The sequence below is a fragment of the Malania oleifera genome, chromosome 13, assembly GCF_029873635.1.
Source record: "Malania oleifera isolate guangnan ecotype guangnan chromosome 13, ASM2987363v1, whole genome shotgun sequence".
NCBI classification, from domain to species: domain Eukaryota; kingdom Viridiplantae; phylum Streptophyta; class Magnoliopsida; order Santalales; family Ximeniaceae; genus Malania; species Malania oleifera.
Genome location: NC_080429.1, coordinates 27,285,305 through 27,310,292, shown reverse-complemented (window position 1 = coordinate 27,310,292; position 24,988 = coordinate 27,285,305). Strand labels below are relative to the sequence as shown.

The following is a 24,988-nucleotide window of genomic DNA, read 5'->3' as shown; positions in this document are numbered from 1 at the left end:
ATTTCCTTTTCATATCAAACTTATGAGTGTCACCATAACCGATACATCCGTGTTTGTACTCATGGCTACCCTGAGGATATTCGCTATGCCATGCTTCCCCCCATGGTCAAGGTTGTGCAGCTCGAAGGCGGAACCTAACCGCTGTTAGGCGACCCGGTTAAGTCAAATATCATCACATATCTCATATCTGTAGTATGATTGGTCGGCCAAAAGCCCTGATCCAGACTTAGGGGGCACAACAACTCTACTATATAGCTCAGTCGACTGTCACGCCACACGTTTTACGAGTCCGTATGGTTGCACTAACTCCACTAGCAACGGTATCGTACTCTCAATATCATAACCCCTCATTAGGGTTTCCATATCCATTCATCAGGGTTAACACTGTCACATACTAGCAATCATTATGTGGTATTGGCATTTCATCAATCACATGTCTGTATTCCCCTTTTGGAATTTCACATTTCATTTCTCACAATTTAATATTCATATTGCATAATTAACAGTGCAGTATTCAAATTTCACATATTCACATTTCTCATAATCATACTTCACATTTTCATATTGCATAATTAACATTGCAATGTTTTCATTTCACATATTCACATTTCTCATTTTTAGTATTGCAGAATTTTACATTACAATATTCACATTTCTCATATTCACATTTCAAATCTTATTGTAGTATTAACATTACAATGTTCACATTTTCAGTATTCACAACTCATCTCATCTCATAAATACATATACATATTTTATTTTATGAAATTCACATTTCTCAATAAAACTTTTCTATATCACATATTCATCTTTCGTGTCTCAGAAATATTCAATTTCAATACATTTCATTTTCAACATTTTCCCCCATTTCAATCTCAGATCGCAATCTCAATAATTTCAATAATCTTATTGCAAAGTTCCACAATTCATTTATCATTCAATAATCACAATTTCCATGTATACACATTTTCAATATAAAATCATATCCACACAAATTTCATCTGATATTTATATCATAAAAATTCATGTAAAATATATACAACCATTTTCACATATTTCTCAACCCATAATTTCCCATAAAAAGACTGGGCTAAATGTATCCCCTTACCGTAACTTACGAGATCCACTAACACATCCAATTTCCTTCCCGTGTCGGCGTTCACCAGCTCAAAAACTAGCAATTCACATTTTTCCTAAATTATCAACACACTCCTAAATACTTCCATTTAACACTTCCTACATTTCATATACTCCAAATTAACTTTAAAACCCCAAAATACACCACTTACCCTGGTTTTAGGATGGTTCCCGGAACTCCAACTTGAAAATCTGCTCCACATACGTTGCAGAGAATCTTCCCAGAAACCCTATGGTGGTTCCTGATCGTCAATCTGGGCTAAAATGAAGTCGGAATTGAGAAGGGAAGGAGGGAGCTTCATAGGGTTTGCTTAATAGAGAAAGAGAATGAATTTTATGTTTAAGAATTTTGTCTCACGAGATCTCCTTATTACACTCACTGTAGAAAAAACAGTCGCCAATTTTCTCCAACTCTTAGAAAATCGTCGCCGGTTTTCTTTTTAACCGGCCCAGTAATTACCGTTTACCCTTTATTGACCCATAGTAAAACCCATAACAATTGACGGTTTTCTATGCCCTTCATAAAACTTTCGCCGATTTTTCTCCCTTCTCCCAGCCAACAATAAACCGTCATCGGTTTTTTGTCTTCTTCAGAAAACTGTCACCGATTTTCTTCTTCCTTGGCCAAAAATCCCCCTTTTACCAATTTCTATTATTATTTTATTTTTTGGGTCTCTACAACATGCACAAGTGACATATACTCATGGTTTTGGATCAAAGGCAAAGATCGAATCGAGTAGACGTCACGTAGGAAAGATAAAAAGAGCACTCACTCGGAAAGGACTCAAGCACATCCAAGGATGCTTAAATGTAGAATTATTTGTAATGGGGAGTGTTTGACGTAATATATGTTGTAACTCTTGTGGTTTTGATTTATGCATGATTTATGATCAAGATTTGAGCAATTTGCACATGCATACTAGGACACATGAGTTTATATGATTTCACTAAGTCACAAACTCAACTTTCATAGTTTTCAAGATAACACAAAAAGTTTGTCAAAAGAATCCTAAACTCAAAATATGTTTGCATAAGGGACAATTTTTTAACATCCTAGTATTATAAACATTTACATACTTAGTCTTGGTTTAGAAAAAACAAGTTATGTCCTAAAGACTAAAGAAAAACAAGTATATTTCTATATATATATATTACATACTAGCATATAAGATCAAAATGTGCTTTCAAATGTCTTTTCATAAATAAGATATCTTATATTCAAAATAAATTTCATAAGGAAAAGTTTTAAATTATATTAGTGTTATAATCTTTTACAAACTTGGTTTTGGTTGGGTTTAAAACCTCAGTTATGAACCTATCAAATTTCCTGAACACCCTTTGGTATTTTGGGCATAACTTTTGTTAGAAAAGTTCAAAAAGGATGATCTTGGGGTTTTAGGGCACCATCCCAAAACCAAGGTAAGTGAGATACTTGAAGGGTTTTAAAGTTAACTTGGAGTATAATTATGTTTGGAGATTTATGAACAATAAATGTTATGGGAGTTAGGTTGTTTAATTTGGTAAAAATGTGATTTTTAGGCATTTGAACTGTGAACGCCGAGAAGCGTCAGATTTAGGGTGTTAGTGGACTTCTCAGTTGCCAGGTAAGGGGAATAAATTATAGCAGTCTATATTTAAAAATTATGAGTTGAGAAATATGATAAATGGAATTATGTTATTTTACCTGAAATTTATTATGAAATATATTAGAGATGACATTGTGTTGGCATATGATTTATATTTTAGGAAATGTTGTAATTGGGTTTTGATTGATTTGCTCTGAATGTGAAATGAGATATAGAATTTGAAAATGTGGGAAAAATGATGAAAGTGAAATGCAACTGAAAGATGTATCTTTTTCTAAGAATGTATGAAAGTGAGATCTTATATGAGTGAAATCGTTGGTGACATACTGACACTTGACAGAACTGACTTTGAGAATACTGATTCATGATGAATATTTCCAATGCTAATATTGCAATGCAGACTTTTGAAATGTGAAAAAGAAAATAAAATATTGGCAACATAAATGCGGCCATCCGAATGTGATATGAGTATATTGAAAAATGTAACATTGCAATGATAATACTGCAAATCACCATAATGAGATTTTGAACACGTAATATGAAATATGAACTTGAAAATATGTGAATGTATGTATTGAAATTTTGACTACTACCATTACAAATTGAACATATGACTATTAACTGTGCATATGCAACCGATAATTCTGCATATGATTATTACATTGTGAGATCCTTGCAAATGAGGCAAATTCCAAAATCGGAATACAAGACTGTGATATAATGGTAACTGCCTAGTTCCACATAGTGATTACTGGTATTTGGTAGTGCTAACCCTATGGATGGACATGGTAACCCTAATGAAGGGTGTTATGGTTTATCATGGTACCGTTGTAGTAGTAGTTTCTGCAACAGCCACACAAGGCTCGTTGAGTTTGAGGTGGCTGACAGTAGACTAATCTGTCTAGTAGAGTTGTTGTGGCTCCCTATATCTAGATCAGGGCTTTTGGTTGGACTATCGTACACAGCCAGCGAGATATATGATGAATTGTGACCTAACTAGTTGTTAGCCCATAGCCATGTAAGGACACAGATGTATTATAACTAATGAACACTTATGAGCTCGATATGGAAATGGAAACTGAACCGGAACTGGAAATGAATGGACATGAAATGAATAAGAATGGCACTTAGCACGTAAAATGAGAATGATATAGAGTGAGTTAATAATAATTAAAGCAAAAGTAAAATACAACCGCCTAGGGCTTACTATGTAAGGTAAGTTCTTTGATATATCAGTTGTAGTGAAAACCCGAGTTAAGTCAGGAGCTAGGCTGGCAAATGATATTAGGGAAGAGGGAGATAACTATACTTGTATAGCGGGTACGCTTCCTATTCTCAGGATGCTTCGCCGATAAACTTGGATTACAAACGAATGTTTTGGAAAAGTGGAAGTAAAAGCTTATTAACGCTTGTATATATACGTTTGTATGATTAATGATTGTTGAAATTGGTATATTTTTCTCAAAAGATGTTATTACCTAACGAATATATGTTAGTATATCAGGATCTCATTTACCACAGCCATATGATATTTTTTGTCTTACTGAGATGTACTCACCCAATCATTTAAATGTTTCTAAAATCAAGATAGACTACGTGATATAGCTAGGCATCCGAGAATAGAGTACCCTATAGTTCAGTGAGTATTTTGAGCTAGGGAGGTTTGATTCCCCTAGAGTTTTTGTGTTGGACTTCTAATTATGAATGGTTAATACTCTAGTATGTCTATTTGTTGTGGTATGTATGTGTATATATATATATATATGAATGACTTCCATTGTTAGGGTTATGTATGAGTATGATTTTATACTAGGTACCCACTTTCGAGTCGGGTTATGTGTTATGGTATCAGTGGTTGACATGGCCGATATATGGTTATATGTGTTTTTTTTTTTTTTAAATGGTATGAAAATTGAGGCGTCACAATTTGGTATCAGAGCCAAGTTTGCTAGGTTCTGCAAACTTAAGTAAACAGTGGAATACAATACCAGAGTATCGGAATGGATATTGAAGAGATATGACTCAATGATGTTTTGTATTGAAGGATGAGATTAGAGTTAGGGTTCTATCTTGTTGGAGCCACCTGGTGTGGAAGCAGGTTCTGTGGTTTTTCTTTCTGTGTTTTTTCCTGGGGGTGACAACTTCTATAAAAGCTCATAGATACTCCTATCGTTGGATCGTTGTTTTTGAGTGGTAGTCGGGATTGAATCTTCATGGGGATTGAGAATGTTAAGAAGAAATGTTTGTAGTCAGAATCTTTTGTGAGTTTGGAGTATGCTGGGTGATGTGTAGCGCATATATATATCAGAGTTCTAAAATGGTTTTATATCCTTTATAAGATGGATCCAAGGAGTAGTAGTGCTCATGTTGGGGGTGATGAGGCAGGTCCTTCTGATATGGGTGGAGGAGACCCTGATGCTGTATTATGTAGTGTCACCCAGCAAGTGATGTCAGAGATGGCTCGGAGTTCGGGAGGGCGAAGCTGCATGATTGAGTAGTTCACGCGAATGAGACCTTCATCGTTTTCTAGAGGAACTGACCCACTTGTGGCTAAGAATTGGGTTCAAGATATGGAGGACATGCTGGCAGTTCTTTCATGTATAGATGAGCAGAAAGTTTTATTTGTGACATTTAAACTAACAGGGGAGGCAAAGCGCTGGTGGAGATCAGCGAGATTGTTGGAGGAGTAGAGAGTGGACCCTATCTTTTTCGAAAGGTACTTTCCTACTACTTTCAGGAGTGCAAAGGTGGCTGAGTTTCTACATCTGATGCAGGGACCGTTGACAGTACAGTAGTATACAGAGAGATTTATTGATCTGTCTCAGTTTGCTCCGTATTTAGTACTTGATGAGGAGAGGAAGACGAGGAAATTTAAGGAGGGTCTGAGGCAGATTCTATTTGAGCAGGTTATATGCTTTCGGGCTCAAACATTTGTGGAGGTAGTAAACAGAGCTGCAGTGATTGAAGGTGGTCTTCAAAGAGGCACTACAACATAGAGTCAGGGAAGAGGCCCACGCCTTTAGATGTTTAGGCAGGGTCCAGCCGAGGGCCTTGGAGGAGGCAGGATAGCAGGGGAATACAGAAACAGATAGAGAAAGATCGGGCTATACAGGGCACTTAGATGCTTCCTTCTTGTCCCATATGCTACAGGAGACACTCAAGAGAGTGCCGAGTTAGGGAGATTGTGTGTTATCGGTGCTATCAGCCTGGGCATATGGCAAGGGATTGTCGTGCATCGCCAGTTTCTTTGCCTATTTATAGACCATACCAAGGAGGTCATTGGGCACCTCGAGGTGGACAGCAAAGGAATATTGCCCCAACTCGAGTCTACTCACTGACACTAGAGGATGCAAAGGTAGTAGGAGATGTTGTGATAGGTACAGTTTCAATTCTGTCATTTACAGCTACTGCTTTATTTGATTTAAGGGCAACTCATTCTTTAATCTCTTGAGAGTTTGTTAAATTTTATGGGTTAGAAACACAGCAGTTGGGTGTCATTTTGTCAATGACTACGCCGACAAGGGATGTGGAGATATATGATAGGGTACTTAGTAACTGTCCGGTATGCATTTAGGGGAAGATTTTATTCGTTGATCTGATGGTTTTGAATATGCATAGGTTTGAGGTGATATTGGGGATGGACTGGCTAGTTGCTCACTATGCCAGTATAGATTGTCATAAGAGAGAGGTAGTGTTCATACCTCGAGGGGAGCAGGAGTACAAGTTTGTGGGGTCTCGTGTGTGTACCCCCTCCACAATTATTATTCGCCATTCAGGCGAGGCAATTGCTTTTAGAGGGTTGTCAAGGTTATATGACTTGTGTGAAGGTGGTATCAAAAGAAGAGTTAAGATTAGATGATATCCTGATAGTGTGGGATTTTCCTAATGTTTTCCCTAAGGATTTTTCATGACTACCTTCTAATTGTAAGTTAGAGTTTTCTCTTGATCTAGTACTGGGGATAGAGCCGATTTCGAAAGCGTCGTACAGAATGGCAACGACGTAATTAAAGGAATTAATAGACCAGTTGTAGGAATTATTAGACAGTGGATTTATTCGGCTCAGTGTGTCACCCTAGGGAGCACCAGTGTTATTTGTTAAAAGGAAAGATGGGTCGATAAGAATGTGCATCGACTACCAAGATATTATCAAAGTGACTATCAAGAATAAATACATGTTTCCCCATATTGATGATTTTTTTTATCAGTTATAGGGGACACAGGTTTTCTCGAAGATAGATTTATGGTCTAGGTATCATCAGGTAATGGTTAGAGTAGAGGATGTTTCAAAGACGACATTTAGGACTCGGTATGACCATTGCGAATTTTTGGTTATGCCGTTTGGATTGACAAATGCTCCTACAGTGTTTAGGGATTTGATGAATTAGGTATTCCACCAATATTTAGATCAATTTGTGGTAGTGTTTATCGGTGACATACTGGTGTATTCAAAGAGCCCAGAGGAGCACGAGGAACATCTAAGGATAGTACTTCAGATACTGAGGCAAAGGAAACTGTTTTCAAAATTCAAGAAGTGTGAATTCTAGCTAGAGCAGGTTACCTTCACTGCACCGGTGTTGACGGTTCCTTCAGGGGAAGAAGGTTTCGTGATTTACAGTGATGCATCGCATAAAGGGCTTAGCTGTGTTCTGATGCAGTAGGGGAAAGTTATAGCATATGCCTATCGACAGTTGAAAGAATATGAGAAGAATTACCCTACCCATGATTTGGAGTTAGCAGCAGTGGTATATGCACTAAAGATTTGGAGAGATTATCTTTTTGGGGGTAGGTGTGAAATCTTTACTGATCATAAGAGCCTGAAATACTTTTTCACGTAGAAATAATTGAATATGAGGCAGAGAAGATGGTTGGAGTTGATTAAAGATTACGAATGCACCATCAGTTACCACCGGGAAAGGCTAATGTGGGGGCTGATGCCTTAAGCCGAAAGTTAGTGGGTGCATCGGTATCTGCAGTGCCGACACAGCATCCGGTTCAAATGGATCTGGAGAGACTGAGGATAGAACTCATGGAGGGTGATCATCAGACATTTATTGCCAATCTAGTGTTGCAACCAACTTTACAAGAAAAAATTAAAATGGCTCATAGGAGTGATGTAGAGCTGGTAGAGCTTATAGAGAAAGTACAGAATGGTCTGGAGGAGTATTTTAGTATCTTAGATGATGGGTCCTTGGTGTTTTATACCAAGTTATGTGTACCTGCCGATCCTAAGATTAAAAAAGTGATTCTGGAAGAAACGCACTGATCCTTGTATACGGTACATCCTGATAGCACTAAAATGTATAGGGATCTTTGGGAATCTTTTTGGTAGAGTGGAATGAAAAGAGAGATTGCTAAGTTTGTAGCACAGTGTTTGACATGTCAACAGGTAGAGGCTGAGCATCAGAGACGGACAGGGTCATTGCAGCCATTGTATATTCCTGAGTGGAAGTGGGAGCATATAGCGATGGATTTTGTCACTAGGTTACCGGTGGCACTACATGGATAGGATGCCATTTTGGTAGTAGTAGATCGACTTACGAAGACTGCCCACTTCCTACCTATCAGAGTTAACTACTTCTTAAACAGATTGGCATAATTGTACATTCAGGAGATAGTGAGGATGCATGGTGTGCCTGTGTCCATAGTTTCAGACCAAAACACATGGTTCACATCCTATTTCTAGAGGAGTTTGCAGGAGGCTATAGGTTCTTAGTTGTCGTTCAGCACAACATTCCATCTTCAGACAGACGGACAGATGGAGAGGATGATACAGATATTGGAGGATATGCTACGTGGTTGCATGTTGGACTTTGGAGGCAGTTGGTTACGGTTTATACCAGTAGTAGAGTTTGTGTATAATAACAACTATCAGGTCAACATTGGGATGGCACCATTTGAGGCATTGCATGGTAGGAGATGCTGATCCTCATTATATTGGGATGAGTTTGGGGAGAGATAGATATTAGGGTTAGAGCTGATACAGCAAACTCAAGATAAAGTCAGACTCATCAGGGATAGGATCAGAACAGCACAGAGTCGGCATAAGAGTTATGCAAATACTCGTTTATGAGAGTTAGAGTTTGATGTTGGAGATCACGTAATTTTTAGGGTGGCACTGTTAAAAGGAGGTATGAGATTTGGGAGGAAGGGTAAATTGAGCCCTAAGTATATTAGACCATTCCAGATTCTTGAAAGAGTGGGTCTAATTGCCTACAGGTTGGTGTTACTGCCAGTTTTAACTAGAATTCATGACGTATTTTAGGTTTCTATGTTGAGGAAATACGTCTCAAATCCCTCCCATGTAATCAGATATGAGGCACTAGAGCTTAGTGATGCGTTTTCTTATGAAGAAGCACCAGGGCAGATTTTAGATTGGAAAGAGCAAGAAATATATACAAAAAGTATACCACTGGTAAAAGTTTTGTAGCACAACCACGCAATAGAGGAAGCTTCTCAGGAATTAGAGGCACAGATATGTCAGAGATACCCATAGCTGTTCAGTGAGAACCAAGATTAAGTTATGTAATTGAATTTGTAACGACCCCGACCCACCACGTGGGCTTGGAGTGCTACTTTAGTGACGTCAGTGTACCTGATACCTTATTCATCAAATATAAAACACACATACGCAGCGAAAATAAAATATTAAATCCTTAAATTACATTACAAGAGTTCTAACTATCTTTATACACAAATATATCCATTTCCACATAACTACATCCCAAAAAACTAAATAAAAATAAAATCTCTATCTACACCCTACCTACATGAATTTACACCTCTAGCTCGACTTCTCTAGCCCGCTAGACCCGATCTCTAGGATTTCCTGAGAAAATAGTTTGTAAAGTAGGGGTGAGACACAGCTCAGTAAAGAAAAGACTAAGTTAATTTCAGTGTGTGGCCAGCATGCATTTAGTGTACAGAAAATAACCAATTCCCTAAGCAGATAAACACATTTATGAAAACCTTTTTATTTTACACTCACACACACAATTAGCCGAGGATAGGGAAGATTACTCGCTCATACAAGTACCTCCCCTCTGCTCTAGTACCATTACTGCTACCAGGGCACTCACCTTTCTCAGTAAGCCCTCAAAGTTATCTTATTAATTAACCGTATTCACATAAATTAACATATATGCATATAAGACACTCCCTGTGACAAACACGCTATTTACTTCCCCATGACACGGGTTGTGCAGCTCGAAGGCTAGACTAAGCTTGGGTGATCGGCCCAAACAAAGTCAAAAACAACATCCTCTGCAAACACATCTGCAGGCATCCACAATAAAGCTGCAGGTCCGACGCCCTTACTTCAACCTCACGCAGGTAGACGGCTGGACTCCCTACACTTCTATCTAGACAGTGTGGGTGCACATGGTCTAACTAGAAACGGTATCGTGCTCACAATACACTGGTCCCTAGGGTTTCTAAAGCATATCATGCAATTTAGATAATAGAAATCACCATTTAAAACATTAATTCACATATATTTCCTATTATTCCAAAAGCCTGGCCCCCGGCCACAAAATACAATCCGACATATAGCCATCAATTAAAACTCAGCCCTCAGCTGTCAAAGAATAATCCTGACCCTTGGCCAATCAAACAATACCTGGCCACTGGCCATTAGTTCAAACTCGTGCATTTCATAAATAGTTCCAATATTTTCACAAGCATTTCCAATATTTCTCAAACAATTCAGTATTCCAAAAACAGTCCACTATTCCAAAATCCCAAATCCAGATATACAATAATTCATACAAATTAAATCATCTGCACCACACGATTTTCCACATTTTAATATATCTATATAAACAACCAAGCTTTCCACTGTTCATTTTATTAAAAAATATCATACCATATATCCTAAGCTTGTAAAATTCATTTCGAACGGTTGGTTTTCAAAATAGCCTTTAAATTCCCAAATGAATAAATAAATAAATATATTCATATAAACATAACAATTAAATTGATTCAAATTTCATAAAATTAAAGACTTAACTTAATCCCCTTACCTGATTCCTGAAAAAACCCCACGGCATTCAAAACCCCTGAGCCCTGAAATTCAAACTTCACAACATTATTCATCACAATTCTTAGAGTAACTTTCCCTAAAATTTTCCTAAGTTCTGAATACCTTAAATAGCCCAATAAAAGTTTAAATTATTAAACTTACCGCTGATTTAGGATTGGTACCCTGGAGTTCCAATTCGAAAACCCGTTTCGGTTAGATTGTAGAGAATCTCCCCACGAGTCTACTGAGGTAAGTTTGAGATTTGACCTTACCCCAGGATATATGCCTATGTTGCTCCAATGACAAATTCGCTCCAGTAGAAATGTCGGTGGTGGCGAGCAGAGCCCAACGATATTTTCATATTTTTAATCGATCGAATAACGGAGACGAAATGGAGGAGAGTGGGAAAGAGGAGACGAGGAGAAGAGGGGGGCTCTCTGCAGTTACTTCCACCTGAAGGATTCTTAAATCCTTCAGGATGTATATCCTATTTATATATATATATCATTATTATATTATATTATTATTATTATATTATATTATTGAATTAATAATCATTAATTAATTAATTAAATTTTTTTTAAAAAATTTTAAATTTAATTTAATTTATTTTTTTAATAATAATAATAATAATTTTTTTTTTAGGATTACTACATTCTCCTCTCCTTAAAAAAATTTCGCCTTCGAAATTTGTTAACGATTACCAATTATCTCCTTAATTCGCGATCCCTGTCTACAGAAAAGTCGGTAGCCACCTACATAGCGGTCCCGTCCCACGTTTATTAACTACCCTCACTTATGCTGGAGGAATATTGTGGTTACAATACTGCCTTTGGAAAAATACAATAATCATAACAAAATTTCCCAAAGACTATCCATAATTAAAACTATACACAACTAACCACACAACCTACTCTAATCCCTCTTTATACAACCATACCCTTACCTATTTGGCACTAGCCCTCGCTGAACAGTTGCGGGTAATTCTGGCGTATTTCCATTTCTAACTCCCAAGAAACCTTCTCAATAGCATGATTTCGTCATAACACCTTCACTAATGGTATATCCTTAGTACGCAGTTCCTGTATTTTTCGATCCAAAATTTGAACTAGGACCTCCTCGTATGCCAGAGTATCCCCAATCTCCAATGATTCATAACTAATCACATGTGAGGGGTCTAGAATGTACCTCCTCAACATGGACATGTGGAACACGTTGTATATCCTAGACAGTGCTGGGGGTAGTGCTATCCTGTACGCCACCAAACCAATCTTCTCTAGGATCTCGAACGGCCCAATGTATCTAGGGCTCAGTTTGCCCTTCTTTCTATACCTCATCACCCCCTTCATCGGAGCAATCTTCAGGAATATCATATCACCTACTTCGAATTCTAACTCCCATCGACAAGTATCCGCATAACTCTTCTGTCAACTCTGGGCTGCCTTGATCTTTTCCTTGATAAGTTTGACCTTTGCAGAGGCCTGCTGAACAAGTTTTGGTCCCAAAATCTATAGCTCGCCTACTTTATCCCAGTATAACGGAGATCGGCACCGATGACCATACAAAGTCTCATTGGTGCCATTCCAATGCTGGCCTGATAACTGTTATTATATGCAAACTCAACCAACGACAGATATCGGATCCAACTACCCCCAAAATCTAACACACATGCCCATAGCATATCCTCAAGAATCTGAATGGTTCGTTCAGACTGTCCATCTGTCTGAGGGTGAAATGTAGTACTAAAAGTGAGTTGAGAACCCAATGTTTCCTGCAAACTCTTCTAAAAACGGGAAGTGAATCATGGATCCCGATATGAAACGATGGACATGAGCATGCCATGTATTCTGACTATCTCCTAAACATAGAGTTCTGCCAGCTTATCCAGCGAATAACTGGTTCTAACCAGAATAAAATGGTCAATCTTTGTCAATCTGTCAACCATTACCCATATGGCATTCTGCCCATGCAACGCTGAAGGCAATCCCGATACAAAGTCCATCGAGATATGCTCCCACTTTCACATAGGGTTGTCCAGTGGTTGAAGTGGTCCCACTGGCCTCTGGTGTTCTGCCTTCACCTGCTAACATGTCAAGCACTAACCCACAAATTTAGCAATTTCCCTCTTCATGTTACTCCACCAGAATGTTTCTTCCAAGTCTCTATACATCTTCGTACTACCTAGGTGAACAGTATAGAGAGAATGGTAAGCTTCCCCTAGAATCATCCTCTTTATCTCTACGTCATATGGCACACACAATCGAGTGTGAAATCTAAGAATTCCATCCTCAGCAACATTAAAGTCTCTGTGTTGCTCATCCTGTAACTTCTTTACAATCTCCATCAACTCTGCATCTTTTAACTAAGCTGTTTTGATTCTCTCCCGTAAAATTGGTTGAACCACCAGACTAGAAATGAACGCTTGATGATTCCCTTCTACAAATTCTATACCCAACCTCTCTAGCTCCATCACGATATGGTAAGAATTCATAACTGCTGAGGTTGACGTACCCCTAGATTTTCGGCTCAATGCATTGGCTACCACATTCGCCTTTCCTAGATGATAGCTAATGGTGCAGTCATAATCCTTTATCAACTCGAGCCATCTGCGCTGCCTGATATTCAAATCCTTCTGGGTGAAGAAGTACTTGACACTCCTATGGTCAGTAAAGATCTCGCACCTTACACATAAAGGTAGTATCGCCAGATCTTCAATGCAAACACAACTGCTGCCAGCTCCAAGTCATGTGTAGGATAGTTTTTTCATACTCTTTCAGCTAGCAAGATGCATACGCAATGACTTTCCCCTGCTGCATTAGAACACAACCAAATCCCTTCTACGATGCATCATTGTAAATTACAAATTCACCCTCACATGATGGAAGGACCAACATTGGGATAGTGACTAAACGCTGCTTCAATTCCTAAAAGCTCTGCTCACATTCGTCAGTCCAGTCAAACTTCACATTCTTCCTCGTGAGTCGTGTCAAAGACCCTGATAATCTAGAGAATCCCTCGACAAATCGGCGATAGTATCCGACAAGACCTAGAAAACTTCTAACTTCCTGCACGTTCTTTGACCTTGTCTAGTCAACTGCAACCTCTACTTTGCTCGGATCCACTAAAATCCCTTCCTTGGATGCCACATGACCCAGAAATGTAACCTGCTCCAGCCATAATTCACATTTCTTAAGTTTAGCAAATAACTTCTTTTCCCTAAACACCTGAAGTACTAGTCTCAGATGAGCTTCATACTCCTCAGGGCTCCTCGAATAGACCAAAATATCATCTATGAACACAACAACAAACTGGTTTAAGTACTCGTTGAATACCTCATTTATCAGATCCATGAATACTATTGGAGCATTCGTCAACCCGAATAACATAACCAAGAACTCATAATGGTCATATCGAGTCCGAAAAGTAGTCTTCGATACATCATTTGATCTACCCTTCACCTGATGATATCCAGATCGCAAATCGATTTTAGAGAAAATCTACGTACCTTGAAGCTGATCAAATAGGTCGTCAATTCGGGGTAATTGATACTTGTTCTTCACCGTTACCTTACTAATCTCTCAGTAGTCGATGCACATCCTCATCGACCCGTCCTTCTTCTTCATAAACAACTCCGGTGCACCCAGGGCGATACACTCGGTCTGATAAACCCCCTGTCTAAAAGCTCTTGTAGTTGTTCCTTTAACTCCTTTAATTCAGCTGGAGCCATTCTATATGGGGCTTTGGAGACTGGTGCTATCCATGGGATCAAATAAATTGCAAATTCCACCTTACGATCAGGAGGCAACCCCGGTAAATCCTCTGAAAAAACAACAGAGAACTCCCTTATCACTGGGATATTTTCCAACTTAAGCTCCTCCTTCGGTGCTTTCTTCAACACTGTAAGGTAACCCTAGCATCCCCCCAAAAGTAACCTCTTTGCCTGAATAGCCGAAAGGATCCATGGTGCTGAATGCACACATGACCCAACAAATATAAACTCCTGCTCCCTATGAGGTCTGAACACCACCTCCTTTTGCGATAGTCAATGCTCGCATAACTGGATGCTAGCCAGTTCATGCTCAGAATAATGTCAAAACCATGCATATCAAGGACTATCAAACTAGCAGGCAATACTTTCCCTTGAATCTCTAATGGATAATCCTTGATCACCTTGCTACATACTAGCACTAAACCTGTCGATGTGCCCACTACTAACTCAGTCTTTAACAATTGAGCCTCTAACCCACATAATTTAACAAATCCCTTAGACACAAACAAGTGGGTTGCGCCTAAATCAAATAATACAATGGCACTATCTGACAGTATGTAAATAGGATATAACCCGACTTAGAAATTTCACCTTTAACATAATTAATGCAAATATGGAATAATGGAATTGATATAATATATGGATTCTAATTTAGTAATTCATATTCAAATTCTATCATAAAACCATTGAGGTAAAAACCTCCATCCTAACATTAACTTCACACACATACCCACTCATCCTAACATTCCAACCTAAATTTTTTGAGTTCAAGTCCCTCAACCTAGAAATGAAACCATCGATGGATTTACCATGGTTTTTTGAAACTCGCGACTGATTCAAAAACCACAGAAGTCCGTCAATAGATTTCTGTCTCCAAGCTTCCAGACTAAAACCCCTCTTAACCTACCCACTCCTATCCCTATCTTATATCAACCTATACTCTGGTAATTATCAATCCTTAAAGTCTGCAGAACCTAGCAAACTTGGGCTCTGATACCACCTGTAATGACCCTGACCCACCACGTGGGCTCGGAGTGCTACTTTAGTGATGTCAGTGTACCTGATACCTTAATCATCAAATATAAAACACACATACGCAGTGAAAATAAAATATTAAATCCTTAAATTACATTGCCAGAGTTCTAACTATCTTTATACAAAAATATATTCATTTCCACATAACTACATCCCATAAAACTAAACAAAAATAAAATCTCTATCTACACACTACCTACATGAATTTACACCTCTAGCCTGGCTCCTCTAGCCCGCTAGACCCGATTTCTAGGATTTCCTGAAAAGATAGTTTGTAAAGTAGGGGTGAAGCACAGTTCAGTAAAAGAAAGACTAAGTTAATGTCAGTGTGTGGCCAGCATGCATTTAGTGTACAGAAAATAACCAATTCACTAAGCAGATAAACATATTTATGAAAACCTTCTTATTTTACACTCACACACACAATTAGCCGAGGATAGGGAAGATTACCCGCTTATACAAGTAGCTTCCCTCTGCTCTAGTACCATTACTGCTACTAGGGCACTCAGCTTTCTCAGCAAGCCCTCAAAGTTATCTTATTAATTAACTATATTCGTATAAATTAACATATATGCATATAAGACACTCCCTGTGACAAACACACCATTTACTTCCCCATGGCATGGGTTGTGCAGTCCAAAGGCTAGACTAAGCTTGGGTGATCAGCCCAAACAAAGTAAAAAACAACATCCTCTGCAAACACATCTGTAGGCATCCACAGCAAAGTTGCAGGTCCGACGCCCTTACTTCAACCTCACGTAGGCAGTCGGCTGGACCCCCTACACTTCTATCCAGACAATGTGGGTGCATATGGTCTAACTAGTAACGGTACCGTGCTCATAATACACTGGTACCTAAGGTTCCTAAAGCATATCATACAATTTAGATAATAGAAATCACCATTTAAAACATTAATTCACATATATTTCCTATTATTCCAAAAGCCTGACCCTCAGCCACAAAATACAATCCGACATATAGCCATCAATTAAAACCTGACCCTTGGCCATCAAATAATAATCCTAGCCCTCGGTCAATCAAACAATACCTGGCCACTGGTTGTTAGCTCAAACTCCTGCATTTCATAAACAGTTCCAGTATTTTCACAAGTATTTCTAGTATTTCTCAAACAATTTAGTATTCCAAAAAGAGTCCACTATTCTAAGATCCTAAATCCAGATATACAATAATTCATACAAATAAAATCATCTCCCACATGATTTTTCACATTTTAATATATCCATATAAACAAAAAAGCTTTTCACTGTTCATTTTATTCAAAAATATCATACCATATATCTTAGGTTGTAAAATCCATTTCAACCGGTTGGTTTTCAAAATAGCTTTTAAATTCCCAAATGAATAAATAAATAAATATATTTATATAAACATAACAATTAAATTGATTCAAATTTCATAAAATTACTGACTTAACTTAATCCTCTTACCCGATTCCCGAAAAACCTGATAAAGCCTCAGCCTACGCCCCACAACATTCAAAATCTTTGAGCCTTGAAATTTAAACTTCACTACATTATTCGTCACAATTCTTAGAGTAACTTTCCCTAAAATTTCCCTAAGTTCTAAATACCCTAAATAGCCTAATAAAAGTCTAAATTATTAAACTGACCCCTGATTTAGGATTGGTACCCCGGAGCTCCAATTCGAAAACCTACTCCGGCTAGATTGTAGAGAATCTCCCCATGAGTCTCCTGGCAATTTCCGTTCATTAATGGGGATTATAGTTTAAGAGAAATTGAGGTAAGTTTGAGATTTGACCTTACCCCAGGAGACATGCCTATGCCGCTCCAACGACAGATCCGCTCTAGTAGAAATTTTGGTGGCGGCGAGCAGAGCCCAACGGTATTTTCGAATTTTTGATCGATTGAATAACGGAGACGAGGAGAAGAGGGGGCTCTCTGCTGTTACTTCCTCCTGAAGGATTCTTAAATCCTTCAGGATGTATATCTTGTGTATATATATATATATCATTATAATATTATATTATTATTATTATATTATATTATCTAATTAATAATAATAGTTAATTAATTAATTAATTAATTTTAAAAAAAATTTATATTTAATTTTAATTTTAATTTAATTTATTTTTTTTAATAATAATAATAATTTTTATTTTTACTTTTAGGATTACTACAGAATTTGTATAGAATGGGTGTAAGAACCCAAACCGTAGTATGTGGATTAAATATTCAAAAGAAGGGTAAAGTGGAAATTTGGGCAAGTTTCGTCGACGAAGCTAGAGTTCGTCGACGAAGTCCCTTTTGTTCTCGGCTATGAAATTCAGTGTCTCGTCGACGAGGAGATCCCAAGGCATTTTGGAAAATCTGGAACCTCGGGCTTGTCAACGAGGCCATCGTCTCATCGACGAAGGTAATGGCAGACTCGTCGATGAGGACGCCAATTCGTTGACGAATCCACCCGAATCAAAGGGCTATAAATATCCAAATGAGTTGCTTCCAAGCTAAGTTAGCTTAGTATCCTCTCTCTCTCTCTCTCTCTAGAACTCGAAGCTCTCTCTCTTTATTGATTTCTATGCCGTTCGTCACCTGATTCATAAATTAGACGTTACCACGAGGATCAGGGAAGGATTCTTTACGTTTCTAGCAGATCGGAATCTCGTTTCGAGCAGTTTCGGGTTTTTGACCAAAATTGAGGTAAGACTCAATTTTCCTTCCTAATTCAAAATATGGGTAGTAGTATGAGTTGTAAGCATGTATTGTACTGTGGTTTATAGGTTTTGGAATCTCGGTTCGTAATTTTGGGGATCGTAGAGTTTGTAGTTGGAATTCAGATCAAGGTAAGGGGATTCAGTTTATATCAATTATTTTTGAAATTGGGATCGGTAAACTTGTAGGCTACGATCATATGTATGTTTTGGTAACTTATTTGGGAAATCTTTTGGGTAAAAATACGGGATTTTTGGGTTACAGTTTTCGAGAAATTTGGGGATTTCGGGTATCATCTGCTTTGTTTGGAAAATCGTTTGTTTTATTTAAACTGTATCTTTGAGATGACTGTTATCCATATTTGTATAAAACTATATACTTGAATTGGAAAATGATATGATTTTTCGTAAACCAAATAAGTGTGGAATGTATGGTTGTATGTAATTGTTCCAGGTTTTTTGTAAAATAGCTATGTGGTGACTAATTACCGTACACTGATGAGTATAGAAACATGAGTTTCTAAATGATTCCTGGTTTTGCAAAATCGGCTAAGGACAGCTAATTACCGTATGCTGAAACAACTATGTGGCAGCTAATTACCATATATTGCGCCATGTACCGGTGTCAAAACCATGGGTAAAACTGTCCGACTCTATATCTGAGGGTATGAAATATCACCTGTGTGTTCCGGCTGGTCATCGAGGGGTGTGAGCTACATTGTATTGGCAACGTAATCGTTGTGAAGCTTCAGGTTTCATAGAGTAGTTGCGTATTAGTGTGACGACACTGGCCGTGTGTTTGGGTATCGTATGTACTGGAATAGATTTATGAAAATACTGGAACTGTATGGAATTGTATGGAAATGCTTTCGAACTGTATCGTATTGTATGGTGTTATGTTTTACGTAAAATAACACTGGTATGCCACACACTGATATAACCTGCTTTCTTCTTTCCTTCAGGTAGCCGTAATTAGCATCTTAACATTTGGAAGCGGGGGTGTCGTTAGCAACTTTTGGTGCCTGATTAGGTATGAGTTTTGTAACCGGATTGTCATGATGGTTTTTGTAGACACCTGGAGTATGCATTGTAATTATGGGAAGGTATATCCTATGGTATTGTACATGTATAGAAAGACCGTATTTCGCTGTGTATTTGATGAGTATGGATGTGTATGTTTATGTTTTAAGGGCATCCATGTACCCCACGGGGTTGGACTCTCATTTGGTATTGTATCATGTATGTTTTAATTGATACAAAGACAGATGAGGTTACTATAATCACACCTGGGACCCATCTGTGGGTTCGAGGCGTGACAATGGGGGGGTATTTTGGTTAATGGGTTTTGGGAGAATTTTCTTTCAATGGTTGTAATCTCTTCAATGGTTGTAATCTCCTAGAACCCCTATGTAACCATGGTATTCCTTCACCATAAGTGAGGGTAATTAATAAAATGGCGATGTTATTCTTTAAAATTGGAAATGTGATGAATGACAAATTTCGAGGACGAAAGTTTATAAGTATGGAAAAATGTAGAGACCCGAAAAATTAAATTAATAAAAATAATGAAAGAGAAGGAAAAAGGGAATTTTTAAAGGGAGAGAAAACAGGGCTTCGTCGACGAACTTAGGGTCTTCACTGAAGAATGCCCCATAGATTTCGGCGACGAGGTACACGTGTCTCATCAATGAGAGATTATCGAGAGAGTTTAGGGAATTGTAGGTTCATCAACGAAATAGTATCGTCGTCAACAAAGTGCCTTCATGTATTCGTTAACGAACCACTTGAATTCGTCGACGAATCCTGGCCTATAAAGGGTGAAACCCTCTTTTTTCAGCGTCATTCTCTCTCTCTCTCTCTCTCACACACACACTTTCTCTCTCTAGATATTTTTAATGAAATGAATATATGTTATGATATAATGAATCTCATATTGCCACACACTGTAGATAATTTATTCCATCTTACTGAGATGTGTCTCACCCAATCATTTAAATATTTTAGGAAACCGAGATAGACCCAGTGATAGAAATTCGTGATAGAGGGGAGCTGATACCCTGAGTAATCAAGGTGAGTATTTTGACCTAGTGAGGTTTGATTCCCCTAGAGTTTTTGTGTTGGACTTCTAATTATGGATGGTTGATACTCTAGTATGTGTATTCGTTGTGGTTTGTATGTATATATATACATGAATGACTTCCGCTATTAGGGTTGTGTATGAGTATGATTTTATACCCAGTACCCACTTTCGGGTTGGGTTATGTGTTATGGTATCAGTGGTTGATGTGGCCAATATATGGGTTATCTGTGTTATTTTTAAAGAAAAAAATGGTTTGAAAATTGAGGCGTCACAATTTCAGACCATTAAGAGTTTGTCATTGAACTCATTATTTTCGTTGACAAACGTCTTTCTTTGTCTCATTGACAAGTACACGTGTCTCATCGAAGAGTACACGTGGCCAACAGTCTATATAAAGGCTTTTAGGTCATTTTTCAATGAAAATCTTACTCTCCCTCACTTTCTCTCTTTAAGTTTCGGCCCTTCATCCTTCTCTTCTCATTTTCGGCCCAATTACAGCCCGATTTGACGATCAGAAACCACCACGAGGATCTAGGGATGATTCTCTACAAGTTAATCGAAGCAAATTGTTGAATTGGGGTTTCTAGGCACCACTCCAAAATGGTAAGTAAGGTATTTTAGGGTTTAATTGGTTATTTGGAGTATTCAGGCCTTAAAAATGTGCATAGGATTATTTTTCTAGGGTTGAGTTGATTGAACTGGGGAAAATATGATTTTAGGGTTTGGAGCGTGCGAATGCCACAGGCACAGGTTCAAGATCCGTGTGAGCGTTTCCTCAGGGAATCAAGTAAGGGGATAAGTTATGCCAGATAATTTTAGAGATTTATTGACTAAAGTATAACATGTTGACTTTTTGAGTATGATCCCTGTTTTGATGTTGACAAAGCGTTTGTATCTCATGTGCACATTTAGCGTGCGAACAAGTCTTTATTTTAACATGCACATGAGGTAAAAGGAAAATGGAAGCCAGAAGGACCTCAAGATTATACATCTTGGTGTATTCCATAAGGCTTGAAGAGCAAGGTAGAAGAAGAAGAGACATCTACTTTCAATTGTAGCGCATTTTGTTTTAATTTGGTCTGTAATAATTGCATGACATGCATGATGTGGATGTAAGCTCAAAATGACCATAGCTGACCTTAGGGACTAGCACTTTACACAGAAACTTATTTCTTAAATAACTAACTGGTTAAGGTTAAAGATTTGGGCTAAAACGGAGTTTACAAAGGTCGACCGACACCAGGTTTTCGGACTTAATTAAAAGCCTCGGTCGGCCGACCATTGCAAGGTCATTTGACCTTGGTTGACCAAACTTAGAAAGTTGACCAAAATTAAGGATTCGGTCGACTGAATCCTTGGCAGTATAAATGCCTCGGCCGACCGAACCTACCAGAAGTTAACATGTTGACTTTGCTCGGTCGATCGTTCAGAAATGAATGTGTCCTCCACGATCGACCGAACTAACATGTGCCTGACCCCTAACTACTTGATTGACCAAACTCATAGTTCAAATTGGTCACGGTTGACCGAACCTCATGAACGATCAACTGAACCTCAGCCATGGTCAACCTAACCTACAAAGGGTTTGAAATTGCCTTTGTACGGTCAACCAAAACCTTAGTTCAAAAATGCCATGGTCGACTGAACTTAGTAATATGGTCAATCGAAGCTTAAATATGGTCGACCGAACGTCGGGTTGGTCAGATTTTTACCACGATTAAATAAGGTTAATTTTTATTAAACATAATCAAACAATTCCCAAAATTCCTGTTATGTCCCCAACGGTCATATTTTTCCCAATATCTATATATACCCCCTCATTACTCATAATTAGCAAAATGATTAACTGAAAACTCTCTTAAATATTATTACAATATTTTTCATTTTCAAAGCCTATTTTCCATACTCTTTTACTCTCATAAATTTCAAAATCATTTTCAAGAGAGCCTTGATTTGTTCTTTCACTCCCTTGCTTACAAATCGATTGTCTTAAAGGGATTGTTGAAAGAGTCATATTTTTGGGCATTCATTCTTTGTAAAGTATTTTTACTCCCTCCTAAGCCTTTTAGTTTGAAAATCATTTTGAGAGTTGCCTTCATGTTTTTCCCACTTAATTTTTCTTGACAAATATTTTTGGGAAAACTTTTATTGGTTGAATCTTTGAAAGACTTAAGCGCACATATACCATAATATATTTTGTGTTGGGAAAGTCTTCTTGCATTTGTGCTCACATTGATGCACATTATTTTGCAAAATCATTAGAAAATAAAAACCCTAACTTCCTTTGAACAAGTTTTTGAAAATATTTTGGGAAGAGATCTTTTGGGATTTAATCTTTGAAATATTCACTGCATACATTTTACTCAAAGATTCTGAAAAGTTATTTTGAGAAAAATCACCATTCTCACATTGAGCTTATTTTCATATCATACGTGAGTGTATTTTGGGCTGTAATTGTTATACACATCTGCTTGTATTAGAAGCATTTCTTTGTACACAATATTTGATTATCCATTGTATTCCTAACGTATGGTCAGAAGAGGGAGACTAGCCTTATGAATAGTTTCGGATTGGTTCAGACCTGGTTAAGAGAACTAGGTGCACCATCTTGTTAAGGTGTTGTATTATGTGTTGTTCCACCCATTAAGTGAGCCATAGTGGAATCCTATTGCTTGTGAGCTTGAGGCAGAGACGTAGGCAGTATTGGCCAAATCTCAATAACATATCTTGTGTCTGCTCTTAAATTCTTGCACTTTATATTCTTACACATGTATAATATATTTGATATATTGTGAATGATGCACATGATTTAATTTTCGCACATTATACTTATCTGCGCATTTGGGATTGCATAGAAAGACCCTAGGTTGTGTATTACTGATATCTGGTTTAATATAGGAAAAGTTTTTAAAATTCCAATTCACCCCCCTCTTGGGAATACACTAATTCCAACATAACATGTGATTATGAGATTTTTAGCATATGATTTTTTGGATATTTCAGGACATAAAATTTAGAGTATAGATTATGATTTTTCATGTGTTATATATTTGTGAAATTTCAAAAATTGGATTTTAGAAATACCCTATAGATGATGTATTATTTTCATATAGCAAAACATATGATCTTTCCATACAATAGTAAAATATAGTTTGTTGACATTATAGGTCACGTACAGTTTTGATTATGACAAATACTCATTGTATCTAATGGGTGTTTGAGGTTTTGTGCAAGAACTAAGATCGTTAAGATCAAGATGGACACAAAGTAAGTAAAGCTTGAAGACCAATTATTGTTTTCAAATGTAATATATTCATTTGTAGAATTGATTTGGTTTTTTAGAAGTTTTCAACATCAGTAATTTGATAAGTGGCATCCAGTTTTAAATTCTCATGAATAGTTTATTTAAAGTAGCTTTATTTAAATTTCGCAGTCTAAAATTATTAATTTTTCTAAATAAAATTAAGGTTATTATAAATTCGGTATTTGGTAAAATTAAGACATCAATTCCTAATGATGATACTCTACACATCATTATATTATAAAACTATGATACTGTGCACTTACAGTTTGCACTGGTTAAGTTTTTTGCGCCGTTGCCGGGGATTGAGTTTTTCTTATTTTTTCCAATATCGATTCAAAGTAATCTTGGTTTTAATTCAGAATTTTATTTTTATATTTTTATTTATTTCTTTTTTTTTATTTTATTACATTTTTTTCCTATTTTTATGGTGTGTTTTTTTTGTTGGATACGCAGTGCTAGAACCCCGTGCCATTATTCCTTTTGATCTAGAGATTGAAAGAATGCTCAGAGCACTAAGGAAACAGAGGGTACTAGCCATGGAGATCGGACAAGATAATGCGTAGCCACGTACCCTGAAGGATTATGTACGGCCAGTTGTGAATGACAACTATTCGGGTATCAGATGCCAGCCTATCAATGCCAACAATTTTGAGCTCAAACCCGCACTAATGAGCATGGTGTAGTAGGCCCAAATTAGTGGATCACCACTTGATGATCCCAATATCCATCTAGCGATATTTCTGGAGATTTGTGATACTGTGAAGATCAATGGTGTTACTGAAGACACCATTAGACTGAGATTCTTCCCTTTCTCTTTAAGGAACGAAGCAAAAGGTTGGCTATAGTCTTTACAACCCAAGAGTATCACTAGTTGGCAGGACATGGCAGAAAATTTTCTTGCTAAATTCTTTCCACCTATAAAAATAGCTTAACTCAGGAGTGAGATTAGTCAATTCAAGCAACATGATTTTGAATCTCTCTATGGAGCATGGGAAAGGTATAAAGATTTGATTCAACGCTGCCCACAACATGGATTGCCAGATTGGTTGTCGATTCAAATGTTCTATAATGGGTTGAACAGGCAAACTCGGACTTTAGTTGATGCTATGTCTAGGGGAACTTTGATGTCAAAGACACCTGAGGATGCTACTTCGCTTTTGGAAGAAATGACCTCAAATAACTATCAATGACCAACTGAAAGAACTACGGATAAGAAAGTTGCTGGAATTCATGAATTGGAGTCGTTTGCTGCACTTTCAGCTCAAGTTGCTTCTCTGCCTCATCAAATTTCAGCTTTGACAACCCATAGGATACCACAAGGTGCAAAATATAGGCAAGTACAAGTAGGACAAATCCGAGCAATGAAGTGAG

The 24,988-nt window shown here is 37.6% G+C and overlaps 1 non-coding gene across 1 annotated transcript; it reads right to left on the bottom strand.

The window, feature by feature from the left end:
• Positions 1-24,546: 24,546 nt before the first annotated feature.
• LOC131147077 (small nucleolar RNA R71) lies at positions 24,547-24,653 on the bottom strand. The gene has a single exon (XR_009134603.1). It is a non-coding gene; the product is annotated as a small nucleolar RNA R71 (small nucleolar RNA).
• Positions 24,654-24,988: the final 335 nt, after the last annotated feature.